The sequence below is a fragment of the Meles meles genome, chromosome 2 (genome assembly GCF_922984935.1).
Source record: "Meles meles chromosome 2, mMelMel3.1 paternal haplotype, whole genome shotgun sequence".
NCBI classification, from domain to species: domain Eukaryota; kingdom Metazoa; phylum Chordata; class Mammalia; order Carnivora; family Mustelidae; genus Meles; species Meles meles.
The window spans coordinates 36,531,515-36,548,314 of NC_060067.1; the positions used below are offsets into that span (position 1 = coordinate 36,531,515).

At 43.3% G+C, this 16,800-nt stretch overlaps 1 protein-coding gene across 3 annotated transcripts in view; it reads right to left on the bottom strand.

Annotated features, from left to right (window-relative positions):
• The window catches only part of KLHL5 (kelch like family member 5), a 92,832-nt gene extending 81,408 nt beyond the window's left edge, over window positions 1-11,424 (bottom strand). Inside the window, exons 1-2 of one of the 3 annotated variants that reach the window (XM_045998076.1) lie at window positions 11,070-11,125; window positions 3,120-3,314 (exon numbers count right to left, since the gene is read on the bottom strand). The gene's annotated coding sequence lies outside the window, so the exon portion shown is untranslated. Of the gene's footprint in view, window positions 1-3,119; window positions 3,315-11,069 lie in introns of all 3 variants that reach the window. The other 2 variants (XM_045998078.1, XM_045998075.1) reach the window with 2 other exon arrangements.
• Between the last annotated feature and the right edge of the window lie 5,376 nt (window positions 11,425-16,800).

The window sequence follows — 16,800 nt, forward strand, 5'->3', positions numbered from 1 at the left end:
AAACTACATGATGGATTAAAAGCTCAGTTGAGAACTCTGACATACACTGAAAATTGAAGTTGTTTCAGGGTAAAAGCTATCTTTCTTTGTGTACCCCCAAAAGCACTGTGACATATACTTATATAAGATCAAGGTGAAAAAAAATGAGTGAGGTAAATTTTAACCTCTAAACTCAATCACCTCTCCTTACCACATGATCAGACAGCATCCCAAACTACTTCCTCAGATTTACTCAATAATCTCATTGAAATTATTTATTAATGTCTGCCTTCTTTCCTAGACTGGAAAGTCTATGAAGGTGATAGAAAGAACCATGGCTTTTGAGATTCTTAAAATACAGGAACTGACATTCAATTTAAAAATTGCAATACAGCATGGTAAAGATATACAGAATATAGAGCTTTATATTCTATCTACCTCTATATACAGAGGATGGAGGTCAAAGCATATATTTCCAGTCTAGCCGGACCTCTGTAAAAGCTCCTTGACAGATGAAACCTCATAGTTGGTCCATTAAATGGAAAAGTCAGTAATTGTAAAAATTATAGTCACATATCCTTAAAGATTTTAACTGAAACACGTACATATACATTCATTCACAAACCTTTTCATACAGGGCTAATGCCATACATTTTACGTGGGCCCCCTACTGAGTTGGGGTCCTCTTTCTTGTAGAAGCCCGGCCCACCACAACCCAACATCCATGATTTCCATTTATAGTTTCTATTAATGGAGAGAGAACTTAAAAGGACTTCAAACATAATATGACTACGGAAGGTATTAGATCACTGGTCTGTCCACCATGACATAAAAAGCTTGTGCCAGAATGTAAATTAATGCACTTCTTTCAAGGACAAAGTGTTACCATGAAAAAAAAAAAGTCCCCTGAACAAAACAGTGTGCTTCTGCGATGTGGCTAATTTACATTTCAGTGTGAGCTCACTTCCTCGAGAACGACTAATAGCTGGCCCAGGAACTTGCACTGCTTTGGACTTTGATGATCTCCAACGCACACCCACCCCTAACCCTGCCCCCATCCCGGCCTTCACAGTTACCCAGCCTTCCTCAAACTGGAGAGCGAATTTATTGAGATGTCCTGGAGCATTCGACTTAATTTTCAAAGAATGATTTTTTGTTATATTCATTAATTAACATGTTTATGAATGTTTCATAATTTTTAGAAGCACAACTGTTAAAAACAGGTTTGTAGGGGTGCCTGGGTGACTCAGTGGGTTAAAACCTCTGCCTTCGGCTCAGGTCATGATCTCAGGGTCCTGGGATCAAGCCCCCGCATTGGGTTCTCTGCTCAGCAGGGAGCCTGCTTCCCCATCTCTCTCTCTGCCTGCCTCTCTGCCTACTTGTGATCTCGGTCTGTGAAATAAATAAATAAACTCTTAAAAAAAAAAACTATTAAAAAAATGGGTTTGTAAATAAACACAACCAATTTTCGGTGAGAACCCAAATCATTAGGTGAATAGAGTTGTGCCCCAGCACTGGGCACCCTACTTAGCTGTGAGCACTTAGTTGGCCCTGGGGATCAGTAAGGACAATTTACAGAGAGAAGAGAGAGCATGAGGTTACAGCTATGAATCAGTTCAGAGGAAGCCAGTTGAGGGTGCTTCTGCTGTTATTTTCCCACATTATTACTTATTAATGGCCTAAGTGATAGAGCAGAAAGTTGGAGTCAGTACTAAGCCACTCACCAGCTAGCTGTATAATTTGGGCAAATCACCTCTTGGGTTTTCAGTTTTCTTTTCGGTTAAATGGGATTAAGCAAATAGCACAGGCAACTATTAAGGATTTGGATTTCTAATAGCAGCTATTATTTCCTAAGTGCATAAATGTGCATGAGAATACATCAAGTCTCTATACTGAATGGGTCCTTTGTCGTCTCACACACTCTGGCAAACAGGGGTCATTCCTCTCTCCCCTCCCATATGAGGCACTGAAGTCAAGTGAGGTTGCAGATATCTGCTGAGGAGCAGGGCTCAGTGTGAAGCTGGGATTAACTCTAAAGGCCACACACTTTCAAGGATAACACATGGCTTCATGCTTATAAAATATTCTCATTTGGAACTCATAACTACAGTGTGAGAAGGTAGAGTACGCACTTATCCCCACTGTTCGAAATGGGAAGCAGATTCCCAATATGGCTGACTTGTACGAGGTTACATCAAGGAGTAGTAGGGCAGACTTAAATTCTTTACCAAAAACATCTGACCAAAATAAAAGCAAATAAGGCACTAAGAGAGAGAGAAAAAACAGTCCTTAAAGAACACATCACTCCTAATTTAGCAAAATACTAAGTTCGTCATAATTGCCATTAAATGCCAAAGTGGTCTTTATTTCTGAAGTACAAGAGCCTCCCGGATTTCTCCCCACTTGACTCCTTCCCAATTTGTCACTAATTCTTATAGGGCAAAGTGCGGATCCACAGTAATATCTATCGAAAGTATCTTTTCATCCCTCAACTTCTTATTGGTACTAATATCTGGCAGTAGAGCAAGCAATATTTAAAAAATAAGTTAAGGGGCACCTGGGTGGCTCAGCGGGTTGAAGCCTCTGCCTTCAGCTCAGGTCATGATCCCGGGGTCCTGGGATCGGGCCCCACATCGGGCTCTCTGCTCAGCGGGAAGCCTGCTTCCCCCCTCTCTCTCTCTGCCTGCCTCTCTGCCTATTTGTGATCTCTCTCTGTCAAATAAATAAATTTTTTTTTAAAATAAAATAAAATAAAAAATAAAAATAAAAAATAAGTTAAACTAATATTATATGGCCTTTTAAATCCCTGAACTCATCTGTAACAATTATCACAGTTGATGCTATGAAGACAACAGAATAATTATAACAAAAGGTTTACTTTTTAAAAAGCCCTTTCACTTGGTGATAGGTTAAAAAAAAAAAAAAGAAAGAAAGATTTTCTTGCCATCCACTCTTAGATTTTGTGAATTTTGGGATATATTTGCTGTGGCACAAGGATGAAGACTGTCATGCCATCGAGATAATGGCAAACCACACAGTCCTACTGATCCTTTACGGCTGGCATGTGCTGTGACACCCAACTGTCTTATGTGCCATAAAAAGTAATAATCTGGATAACCATCAGTTTGTCTTTTACTGACCTGAACCAAACCCAGTATTTCGATCTTCTGTGTAGCTTTATGGTGATGGAGGGAAATACAGGAATCAGTCAGTACTCTCGAGACACAAATATAATCAAGGCAAATTAGCTGGGTTCTCTGTACACATAATGAGCCAATCACAGATCAAGTTGAGTCTGCTGCAGAACCAATCAGATTTTATATGTGGTCTATTATCTGGAAGAGCAAAATTTGGGTAAGGGTAGTAAAGGGCAATGTAAGCAATAGAGAAAAATGTGAAGCACTGTTTCTCAGCTGCCTGTAATTAGAAACAGTTCATCAATACAAATGTTACACCAGTTAACCATGATAAAGAAATTCCCTGGCTTGCCCTACAGCTAGACATTTAAAAAAAAAAAAAAGCCACCAATTCATTCTATAATTTGACTCCAGCAAAAAGCAAAATGAGTTATGTCAGTGAGTCAAACGGCCATCAGTGGACCAGTGGAGGCTAAATTTATTTCTCAGTGTTAATTCAGTGTTGTTATGAGGCAGATCAGAGCAGGCCTCCCAAACCCCCCATCCCTGGGGGGGAGGGGAATGTGACAAATTTAGGACGAATGGGTCAGGCCCCTCCAAAGCACCATGCTGAATTTGTCCGGCAATTCTAAACTCCTGTGGAGCAGGAGCATTGGGTATTCCTTCTTTCTGCTTATCACAGAAATATCTCCCCAAAGAGAGGCAAATATTAAGTAAAAGTGAACCAACCAGGGACACCTGGGTGGCTCAGTTGGTTAAGCCACTGCCTTCGGCTCAGATCGTGATCCCAGGGTCCTGGGATCGAGTCCCACATCGGGCTCCTTGATCAGCGGGGAGCCTGCTTCTCTCTCTGCCTCTGCCTGCCGCTTTGCCTGCTTGTGCTCTTTCTCTCTGACAAATAAATAAATAAGTAAAATCTTTAAAGAAAAAAAAAGTGAACCAACCAGCCTCAGTCTAAATCTCTTCTCCACTCTGCACACTATAGCCAAAGGAAAGTCCCGAAGTCCAATTCATGACCGTATTACTTTTACTTAAAGCTTTTGTTTTCAATCACCGACAAGCTCAATAAAAGCCAAGATCTGTGGGATGGAAATCAGTGTTTCTAACCATCTAGGGTTCTTGCTACCTTTCCAGCCTTGCTTTCCTCTCAGCTTCTCTTCCGATGTCACGTGTTTCTTTCTCTCATAGAGTTAAAACACACCACATCAAAGGAAGCAAATGAATATTACTGAAGACTTCCCAAATGAAAAGGGCTATGGAAGATACTATGGATAATATGAGTGTGAGTGGAGTTAAATCTCATTCCCTTCTGCATTTAACCTTCAGTTAACTCTCTTATCCCTGCTCCCTGGTGATCTGATAGAAGTAAGTTAGGCCAACTACGTTACCAGGCAACATTGCTTATAGTCAAAATGATTAGTAAATTTGCACCTGGACTCAGAGGAACTATCAATAAACTATAAATACCTCATAGGAAGCCACAGCTTTGTCTTCCCTGAGTGTGACAGCTCTCATGATTGTCATATCCCTTATGGGGCCCCTGGAAGTTAAGTCGATGGGAGCTGTATGGTATATAGTCTCCTGGGAGACATGAGATTTTTTTTTTTAAACCAAGAGAGCTCCTGCATCTACCTTGTGTGAGGTTTCTCTCCTTCAGCCGAGCTTTCCCTCGGAGCAAGGACTCCCAGATAGCTTTAGGAACTGCTTCCCCGGACTGCTGTGAGAATCCTAACCACTGAGGAGGAACATCTGATGCTGCCTTCCTGGCAAGCTGTGGTTCCTGCCTGCTACCCTTCTAAGTAAATAAGCCTATGGTAGTTTTCCGTTGAGCTGAACCTGGAAAGACCCGTCCATTTGTGTAACAAGAAGAGTAAAAGAACGCCTTAAAACGGCGTTCCAGATGTTCTACAATCTGTACCCAAACTCCTCCCTGTCTGTCTGCTCTTTTAGATTTTGTATATCCCTGACAAATCAAATACACAGCCTTTACTCTCTCTGTTGTTATTCCTTTTCTGGGGAGCCTGTGTTTCGGGGCACATATACTACCTCCCTTTAGTCCATTCCTTCAGCCATTTGCTGAGATGAAGCTATGGGTATTCACAACCAGAGAGAAAGGAGATCCTGGGTAGGTAAAAAAAAAATGCAAGGGAACTTTGCTAAGAGAAGCTAAGTGTATACACTTACAGAAAAAGAATGGAAATTCACTGAGAATAAAAAATAGGTTGAAGTTGGTGGAGAGATATGGCAAGAGCATGCTGAATTGTAAAATGTCCAGAGAGAGTTATCAAGACCAATTGTAGAAAAGAGCAGAGCAAGGCAGCATATCGAATGCTCCCTTTTTTCCCACATTATTAGCCATGGGGAGAAACCAGGGAGCCCCGGATGGGCATCAAAAGCAGGTGACTTGTAAGAGTTAGATGACTCAGTAATCCTTGGAGAGGGAGAAGGGATGGAGGAAAGGATTACAAAGGAGATGGCGTTCAACAGAAGTTCAGGTGAGGCACAGTGCTGATACAAGTGCTCCAACTCCACCTTCTTAACCCCATTATCCTCATCAGCCTGCCCGGTAGAATTTGCAAGCTGATGTTAAATGTGTCATAGAACTTTCATTAGCATCACAGCTTTCTTTAATGCCAAACTATTAGAACCGCCTCCTTTATTACAAAGTTGCCGAATACCCTAACTTTTCATACGTTAGGGTCAACTCCATTATTTCCGAACTCTGCTTGTGGTTAACTTAAGATCTAATCAAGATGTGGCACTTCGACAAAAACATCAGTTCTTCTGGACTTGCTAAAGGCTCTAGTAGGTTTTGTTTGTTTTTTTTTAAGATTTTATTTATTTATTTGACAGACAGAAATCACAAGTAGGCAGAGAAGCGGGGGGGGGGGGGGGGGGGCGGTGGGGCTGGGCAGGGACGGGGAAAGCTGGCTCCCTGCTGAGCAGAGAACATGATTCGGGGCTCCATCCCAGGACCCTGAGATCATGACCTGAGCTGAAGGCAGAGGCTTAACCCACTGAGCCACCCAGGTGCCCCTCTAGTAGGTTTTCTTGAAGTGTGTGAATTCTTAGGTTAAAACACCCATTTGAAAGCAAAATAAAGAAAATCAGTCAACAGAAAAAAAGAGGAATGAAGTACACTCGCAGAGAGACATTAACAAGATATCATAGAAATATAGAGAAGGAAAGCAGCTCCAGCTTTTTTTTTTTTTTGAAGATTTTATTTATTTATTTGAGTGAGAGAGAAAGTGAGAAATAGCACAGGGGGAGGGGGGAGGAGGAGGTAGAGGGGAAGGGGCAGAGGGAGAAGCAGACTCCCCGCTGAGCAGGGCCCAATCTGGCTTGACCCCAGGACCCTGGGATCATGACCTGAGCTAAAAGCAGCCCCTTAACCAACTGAGCCACCGAGGCGCCCCTCCAGCTCCCAATTTTCTGTTATTGATGTCAGTTGGCGATGAGACTGAGCTGTATTCCCTGCTTTTGGACTCTGTGACATAAAGCTGTATTTTTCTTTTAACAAAACACTCTTTTGGTTAAGCTAGTTTAATTTGTCACCAAAAAGTCTCTAACCCAGAAACAGTGATTGGGGCAAAGTATATACATAATCAGGTTTTAACATATCGAAAGATTCTGTTAATGTTGTTTTAAAGAGAAAGAGAGAGAGAACTCAATTATAGCTATTTTATTTGGGGCTGTTAATTTCCTATTCATCTTTTTTTTCTCACAGGATCTAACACAGTGCCTTATACACACCACATTTAACACATTTAAATGTTTATAGAATGAAAAAATAAATGTTTATTGAAAAAACCTATAATTAGAAAAGAATGAAATCTACTTGGTCAAAATAGTTTGCCTAATTATGGAGTCTTCAAAAGCATTTCATCTCTAATTAATAAAAAATATTCTTTGCAATTCTCATTAGCATAATTCTATGATTAAACACACATACATACAGACCAAAAATGCTGTATTCTGTGCTCTAAATACTAAAAGCATAATTTGGATTTCATTTATTCAGATTTTGTTAACTCATGGGACTGTAAAGCCTGCTAAGGATATTGAGACTACCAGCAGGGGCGCCTGGGTGGCGCAGTGGGTTAAGCCTCTGCCTTCCGCTGAGAGCATGATCTCCAGGTCCTGGAATCGAGCCCCGCATAGGGTTCTCTGCTTAGCAGGGAGCCTGCTTACCCCTTCTGCTTGCCTCTCTGCCTACTTGTGATCTCTCTCTCTCTCTGTCAAACAAACAAACAAACAAATAAATAAATAAATAAATAAAAAGACTACCGGCAGACTCTTCCAGTTCTCCTCCTTCTGGGTACAGGATAGAACTGCATTTCTCAACCTCCTTGAAGTTGGATGTAGCCATGACTTCTTTGGCCATTAAAATGGCAGTGGAGAGCGCCTGCATGGTTCAGTGGGTTAAGCTGCGCTGCTGCCTTTGGCTCGGGTCAAGATCTCAGGGTCCTGGAATCGAGTCCCACATCAGCCTCTCTGCTCAGTGGGGAGCCTGCTTCTCTCTCTTTCTCTCTCTCTGCCTGCCTCTCTGCCTATTTGTGATCTCTGTCAAATAAATAAATAAAATCTTTTTAAAAATTAAAAATTAAAAAAAAAAATAGCAGTGGAAGTTACACATGTCCCTTCCAGGTAGAAGCCTTTAAGAGCCAATGTGCAATTCGTCACCTCCTGCCACCCCTCCGCCCTAAAAATTGTGGAAGCCTGTGTTGAGACCGAGCCTCTGCTAAACTGGGGCTCGAAATGACTACCTGGAACCGGGTTCTCATGTTGACACTAACTGCACACGTCCTGTAGCTAACAAACCTTTTTCTAAACCACTGAGATGTGTAGGTCTTTTGTTACAGTAGACTAATTCACCCTACCCGGCATATTCAGCAAACACTTCTCTCATACATGGAGTAAAAACAAGGACTAGCTCTGGCCTTTAATTTGCCTTCAGAATAGTAACATTCTGTATGGCACTGCAACATTTATAGAATGCTTTCTTAGAGCAGTGCACCTCATCTTCCAGACTCTCAAAATCCAAACACAGAAACTGACTGGAGTCAGACCCATTTTTGGAGCAATCCCTCCTTCTCTCAATTCCCACTACCTGCTATCGGAAACTCAGGGACCAAATATATTTGGAGGAGGTGCTATTCCTTGCCTTTCAAAACCCTTGTCATCTGAACTCAGGAGTGAAAAAAAAAATTAGACATTAAAGGATGCTTGATCATTATTTTATTGGTTCCCTTAAAGCTGTTTTGCTACTACAATACCTCTTAGACCCTCCATGTCTGTTGAATGAGCTGTGTGCTGTCATTCTAATTTTACAAACAGGAAAAAGGAAAAGATTCAGGGAGGTTCATAAACTTGCTGGGACCCTTACACATGAGCGGCACAATCCCAGATTTTCAGGCTTCAAATCCCTTGCTCTTTCCATTTCCACTATGTACCACGCTTTCTAAGGTCTCTCACAGCTACAGAATTCCAGGATTTGATACTAAATTAATAGTATCAATAGTGTTGTGATTTTTTAGAAAACCATGCTAATCACATATTTACACCCAAGAATAATTAAGGTCATTCTTTAAGCAATTCTTCTTGGCTGAACATAGTCTAATTCAGAATTCTGAGTGCTCTGAAGCACAGAACAGGAAGAAATCCTAGAGATCACTTGGTCCTAGAGGCAATTTGCAGAACAATGAAGAACTAGGAAAGAATTCAGGGGGAAGGTAGCCTTTTCTTTTGACATACAGTCTACTTAAAATTCTGACTTTTAGATTATCTTCACTTTGGTTCTTACCACATCAGCTAACCTAAAACTCTTTGCTCTCCCAATTTTTATCAAACCTCAGTTTAAGAAATACCTGTGAGGGATTGCCTGTCCATCCATTTCTATAGGTTCAGTGGTTCTCAACAGTCAAATAAATTTGGAAAAGGTCACCGAATATAGCCTCCTTTAAAAGAGTCATCTTTCACTTTAGTCAAGAAATTGAGTAAAAAACTACTGAAATTTGTCTAACCCAGCTCTTTCAAAGTTACATGAGTTCAGACTCTTATTTCAAGAAATAAACTATTGATTGTCACTTCTTAGAACAGTTTGAGAAATACTGTTCTAGTTAATTCTGAATGTTATGACTGGATCAAGTTAAGCCTTCAGGGAACTTATCTCTAGAGTATTATTCCTGCCCTACACTGATGAACACTGTCTAAAATTCATTATTTCCTGTAGGGATTTTTTTTTTTTTTAAGATTTTATTTATTTGACACAGAGAGCAAGAGTGCAAGAGCAAGCACAAGCAAGAGGAGTGGGAGAGGGAGAAGCAGGCTCCCAGCACAGCAGACAGCTGAAGTGGGGGCTAAATCCCAGGATCCTAGGATCATGATCTGAGGCAAAGGCAGATGCTTAGCCTACTGAACCACCCAGGCACCCCTGTAGGGATTTTTTAAAGATGTTGCCAACTGCATCATACAATCTAATCTCCCTTTTTATTAGGGCCCATTAGATAATACTCTTCTCAGGCCTCATCACCAGAAAATGCTCTCCTTAGGCAGAACTGGTTTGTTTTTATATTTTAAGCAAAAACACACTGAAACTTTCTTTATCCCCTTCCCCCCTTTTTCCTGCTGCTGTGAAGCCCAGAGCCAGAACTGTGACTCACTTTTAGTACAGGATCTTACAGTATGCACTTGGGGTTATCTTATCCCTTGACTCTGTTTCCTTTTCTTCCTGCTCTGCCTCAATTTTATCATTCAGTTTTGTTTGATCCCTTCGTACCATACGGACACTTCAAATCATTTTTGGAACTCTATGCTGTATGCATTACTCTTATCTTCTTACTAGTTTCATATTTATTTTTCCCTACCTGCCCCATTACCCAAAAATATCAGTGTATTCACCTTTGTGTAAAAGTATAATTATGATACCAATGGAACATACACATTCACAATATAATCAAATCCGCAGATGCTTAAAACCAGAAAATTAGACATTATTGTTCTTGTAATGGTCTAATAACCAAAACAACTTGTTAAATCTGTGTTCTGAACGGAAGGAGAATTACCATTTATTGTGTACCACTAACTGCCAGGCACCTAATATACAACAGTTCCACTTTTTGAAGGATAAGCAAGGGCATCTGCATATACACAATCTCTGAAAGGATGAACCTGAAACTGGTAATATTGGGGGAAAAAAAAAAGGAAGAAGAAGATGAAGAAACTGGTATTATTGGTCGGCTGGGGGAGCAGGGGTAGACCGGGGAAGACTCTGTACATATTTCCCTTTTCTAACTTTTGCATTTTGTTAATGTATCAACTATTCCAAAATATTTGTAAAAATCAAATGGGACGATAGTAAAGATGGCAGTTATGCTTTACTCTGCCACCATAAACTTTTTTCATCAGTTTTGGATCCCTGAATACGCACTGAAATGCCCAACGGAGTTTCAAGTAGGCACGTCAGTTTTTATGTAAATACAGTCCCTTTCTGATTCTCCACTCTTTTGGATGAGGCAATTACTTAAAATAAAAACTGAAGTTGTGATAGCCTGAGGATAACAATGAAAAAAAAAAAATCCGAAATGGTTTCCAGTTGGTTTTATTAGTGGAAGAGTGCGGGGAGGAAGCAACGCAGTGCACGCCTCGACCGGCCGGCCGCACCACCGCGTCCAGAACTTTGCCCAAGTCCGAGGCAAGTCCGAGCGCGGCCCACACGCCGCTCCGGACCCCCGGTGCGCGGCGGGGAGCCGGGCCGGGGTTCGAGCCCCGGGCGCGGCTGGGGTAGGTTCCCGCCCGGCCCACCCCTCCGCTCGGAGGCGTCCCGGAGGGCCCCGCGGGACCCCGGCCGTCGAGGCCCCGCGGGAGGGTCGCGTGGGGGCGGGGAGTGGGCCTCGTCGCGCGGCCGGCTCGCCTCGGCCCCCTCCCCGACGTCGAGCAGGAAGGCTCACTTACCGCGTCGGGCTCCGGAGGCGGCCGGGGGTCACGGCGGGGCGGGGCGGCCAAGCGTGAGGCGAGGGGCAGGCGGGGGGCGGGGGCCAGTGGGCCGGGGGCAGGGATGCTCGGCCCCTCGGGCGCCCCCAACCCCTCTCCGGCAGCCTCACCCCGCACGCCGGCCGGCCCGGAGCCGGCCACTCCCCCTCCGTCAGGCCGCACCAGGCCGAGGGGGCACGAACCCGTCGGGCAGCCCTGGAGGGGGCGGGCGAGCTGGCGGGGGTCGGGCCGGCTCGCCCGTCAGTCTCGGAGCGGCGCGAGCGGCTGCCTGCCCCGCCCACTCCCGTCAGGCCCCGCCCCCTCCGCCCGGGAGACCGCCGCCGCCGCCGCCGCTAACTGGGCGCTTTCTCTCCACCCCCGAAGCGCGGCGCGCGCGGTCCGCCTGGGCCGGGGAGGGAGTAGGTGGGGGGAGGCGGAGGGAGAGGGAGGGGCGAGGGGAGGGGAGGACAGGGGATGGGAAGGAAGGGCGAGGCGCGGGCTGCGGCCGGGGGAGCTCCTGGGGGAGGGGAGCTCTTTGGGAGAGGGGGGTGGTAGACGCCAGGCTGGGCGGGGCTCCGGGGCAGGGGGCGGGGCGCGGCGGACCTGCCAAAAATTCCGGTCGTTCCCGCCCCTCGCAGCGGGGATGAGGGGAATTCCTGGGGCTGAAAGTTTAGGAGGAGGCCCCTCTTCAGGACAGGAAGACACCGGGCCTGTGGATTTTGATTCCTTAGAGAACCGCGGCCTAGAGCTTTGAGGCTTTGAGGGAACTCACCAAGAGTTGCCTTTCTTCTCCAACCCCTACAACTCTTCCTCTTCAACAGGATGGTAATTATTGTGTGCCAGGTAGTGGGTTTGTGCCAAAGCAGTTATGATCCTCAACTCTGGGACCATAATCCTTGTTTTCCAGTGGTGGAATAATAGGGACGCAAGAGAAGTAGGTTCTCTGTTCATTCCAATCGCCAACGTATATTAAGCAACAACTGTGTGTGCTAGGTGCTGAGAATAATGAGAATTTACTCAGCGCCTGTATACCAAACACAAATTTAAAGGGCTTTACAAATAATCAGTCCTGGGCGAAACAGCTAAGGTCTCTGCCCCGTCATTCCGCCCCCCGCCCCCCCTCCCGCCACCGTGGAGCTCATGGTGGAAAAAGGAGGGAAGGAGTTTCCTTAGTTTGTCTCAGTGATGTGTAAAAGAAATGTCTACCTGCTTTAGGTTCTTAGAGTGATGCCTGTGTTCATTATTGGCAGATTCCGTGTTTGCTATTTTGAGCTAGCGGTATGCTGTCCTTGAGGATGGAATGTGGTCGTTCTCCCCCCACAAAATGGGGGAGAATTTGCTTAGATTTTCAGTATGTCTCCACAATAAAAGCCCAGCGTAAGCAAGTGGTCCAGAAACTGATGGATCAAATCATTAACAGAACAACTTAGGACAATTATGGTACCTGTCTGGGCTGGGTGGGAGATCTCTTTAGGGATCTATTTTGTAACCTCCGGCTTGAGGAAGTGGTTAACAAAAGGCAACATATAAAACAGTGAAGCATTGACATGGACTGCCAGCTTAAAGGGAAGCGGATGGGCCTACTTAGAACTGTTACAATCAGGAAAAGAAACATCACAGAACCTACCACCAAGGGCTCGGGTCAGGAAGCACAGGATATATTTTTTAGAGAACCTTGTGGTTGTAACTTCCACCCCACCCAACCCCATCCCCTTTGCAACCACACCTCCACGCACAAACAAAAATTACTTCAGTGCCATGGCTTTTAAATACAGAAGACAGTTGTGTAAACCCTTGCCCTGAATTTTGGAGATTTGGTTCCGGTTTTCTGCCCTTATTTGATTTTTTTCAGTGTTAGCGTTTGTGCCCAGTAACAGCAAATGACATTCTTCTCATAGTTATTTTGTCCCCCCTCTCATTTGTTATTCAGTTTTGGAATTTTAATTCAGCCTTTCTCTTTGGGCTTTATAGTGAGAAAGATTAGAAAAACATTGCATTCAGTTCAGATTACCTTTGCAGTAAAAAAAAAAAAAAAATTGAATCCTAATTTAAGACAGGAATTCCTATAAACCCTTTCTTTTTTTTTCACATCAAATAAATGGTTAGTTTGTCTTGAAATCTCTTCTCTTTGATTTACTCATCTGTATTTTCAGCTTATTTGCTCTACCACCCCTATAAAAGCAAATGGAATAAAACATTCCCCATGACTCGGCCCCCTGCTGCTGACCTCCGCACCCACCTTGCTTTCTCAGGCTTTACCGGCTGTTCCCTGTCCCCGCTGTTCCCCACACTGACTTCTGCCAACATTCCAAGTACTTACTAGTGAAGCTTTTGCTCTTCCTGGTCTGGAAGGCTCTCAGCTAATCACGTGACTGCCTCTCTTTTCCTTCCTGTCACCTTTCCTGACTGTCCTACGTAAACCTGCAAACTGTGCCTTCCCCCCACTCTCTGGCTACTCATTTCTCAGCAGGTAGCACCGCCTGACATGTGTATCTGTCTCTATTCCCTCTAGAATGTGAACTCCGTAGGAACAGAATCCTGTCTCCTTGGTTCAGTGGCACATCTCATGTCTATTACTTCTCTGTCTGTCACATAGTACATACTCACAAATATTTATGAATGAATGAACAGCTTCACATAGGAAAGATAGTCTGTGTTCCTTTTTGTAATGGCCAAAGGGCTTTCATGCAATTTACCTCATAACTGAGTCATAGGCCTTAGATGTATTAATAAGGTTGAAAATAAAGCCGTTTCACCCTACTTAAAATTAGTATTTAAAATAGCTGTTTTTTAAATCTCTTATTCTGGCATTATACCAAGGAACAGAATTTGAAAAAAACGTTCACAGTTAAGAATTCATGCTGACACTTAACAACTTGGCCCATAAATGGATCCATGGAATCAGAGAGTAATGATGGTTCAGTAAATCCTGTCAAAGGCTTAATGTTTTTCCCTGAGATGAAACAATATAGCAGGATCAGAAGTGGAATAATTGGACTTAAATTTGATTACTGATAACTTGATAGATGGTATTAATGTTCCCTGGTCAGTACTGTAATAATTTTAATTGATAATCGTGTTGTTGAAGTTAACAATGTTTTAATCTGGTTAAACAGCAGTTCTGATAGATAGCAAACAGAATTTAACCGTAATGTGTAGACACCTTTAATAAAGAAATGGAGTGTCATTATATATTCTGCCCTGATTACCAGTTAGTGTGGGTGTGGGAAGGGGATTAGAGGTTTAAGTATCATTAAATACAGTGTCTGTGTTCAAAATCTGGATCCCAGGGATGGGATGTCTTTTAGAGGATTTAGGATTTCTTTTTTTAATTTTTTTTATTAACATATAATGTATTATTAGCCCAGGGGTGCTGGTCTGTGAATCGTCAGGCTTACACACTTCACAGCACTCACCATAGCTCATACCCTCCCCAATGTCCATCACCCAACCACCCTCTCCCTACCCCCCACCCCCCACCGCAACCCTCAGTTTGTTTTGTGAGATTAAGAGTCTCTTTCGGTTTGTCTCCCTCCCAGTCCCTTTAAAAGTACCGCTGCTGTCCATGTTGTGGGGTGAAACAGCCTACTATGAAAATATGGAGCTTTAAAAGGCAGAGGCAGATCATACCCCCGGAAGAAGAATGTCTGTGTTGACAGGGATAAGTGGCCAAGTAAACCCAACTCAAACTTTGTCCCCTTAAAGTTCACCTCAGATTTTCACTCTGGTTTCTCTTGGTTCCCCAGGGTAATTCATTCCCCTTTTAGTGTAATTTAAACCACAAAAATGATGGGGAGGGTGGTGTGGAGTGGGATGGGGAGCGCAGAGAAAGGATGAAAGAAAGAAAAAGGGGAAAAAAAGAAAAGCCTCCTCAGCTTCCTTTACCAGAGTCAAGCCAATCTAGAATGTTTACCATGAACTTTCCTAGAATTTAAAGGAGAAGGAAAATGAAACTGTTAGGAAAGTGAAGCAACATACATAATTCCATTCAATTGTTAAGTGGCTCTTTGCCAGTTTCCATTCTTCTAGGAACAAATATCTGTCCTCAAAGGGCAGGTATAAGTTTGCAGGCATTCTCCCTAGTTTCATCCCCTCTTGGCTCCCTTTATTTCTCCACACGTTAGGTCACTTTTCTATCTTTCCGGTGGGGGCCATCAAGCCTGTCTCAGAGTCAAGGTAAAAGCCTAATTTGTACTGTTCAATTCCTACCTGTGGTTCCCAGGGATACAGCATGGTCCCAGTCCATTCACAAGACTTGGGGGCTGACACTAATATATCAGCTCCTTCCTCAGGTGGCAAAGGTCATACCAGCCTACTGTCAGGCCACGCCCATCATTCCCCAGAATGGCTCTGGTGCTGGGCACAAGGGGAAGGAATGTGCATTCTTTCATGCACATATTTCCATCCACCCATACGTAAGTAGCCCTCCTACAATTAATCAGGCCACATTCTCTGACTGGAGAAAAGGTTTTTGTAAAACAGCTTTAAGCACTTCCTGCCAGTCCCCTCAATCTTTGTAAAAATCACAAACCTCGTTCTGTTCATTCACCAGGACCCTGATTAACACACTTTGGTGACTCTTCATTGTCTTCAAGGTAAAGGTCAAACATCTTAGCATGGTTGTAAGATCCCTCATAATCTAACTCTTCTCTGTCTCCTCAGGCCTGTGCCCATGGCCATGTCTGGTATGTGTTGTTTCTTTCACAATTATTATTTTTAAGTATGTTTCTTCCATCTGGACTGCCCTACCTTTCCAATCCCTGCTTGTTTAGGTCCTTCCAGATTCAGCTTAAGGGTCACCTCCTCTGCCAATCTTTATCCTCATCTCACCAGGTTGAGGGTGTTCCTCCACTGTACTCACATAATACTGTAGGGGAGGAAAATAATTTCCCCTCTACCCTTCTAAGGTTCTTGGCTGAGACACTCCCTTTAATAAAAGATTAATAGGAGAAAAACAAACTAATATGTATACCTCCTGTATACATGGGAAATGCCCAGGAAAACTGAGTAATTCACCCACATCACCCAAGCCACTACCTTAAAGACCATCTCCAGCCAAAGACAAGAGATGTTAATGCCGAGTTGGTGGGTTGGGTAGCAGTTTCTTGATGGGCTGTGAACACTGGCTAACTTGTTTTTCTTCCTTATTACTGAAGAGGTCTATGACCACAGATGCTCATAAAGATTTGTTGAATGGATAAATGGATGGATGGATGGATGGATGAATGAATGAAAAAATACCCCTTGCCTATGAAGCCTTGAAAAGAAAAATTTATTAGAGATGGCCATTTTTCCCTCTGATCACTATAACATACACAAGCAGGAACTTTCCTCTAATTTATAGCATTAGACTACCAGATTCATGAAAATTTAGAAGGTCCTTAATTTAGGATTCCATATGAAATGGAATTTCCCTTTCAAATGAAAGGGAATGAACACAAAGAACTTATATTTATTTTTTTGCATTAAAAAATTATTTCAGCATTTCAATGTACTTCACTTTTAGAAAATAACAGTTTTATTGCTTTTACTTTTAAAAAAATAACAGTTGCAAGGCTACAAATGGATGTCGATTTATGAGTTAAAAACCCGTTCCAGGGTGTATCTTCATATTTGATATATGACTTCCTGATTCACCAACAGACAGGAACCACTCAATCTGGCTTCCATTGTAATGTTCTTGGAGCACAAGTTCATAACCACTAGACAAGGT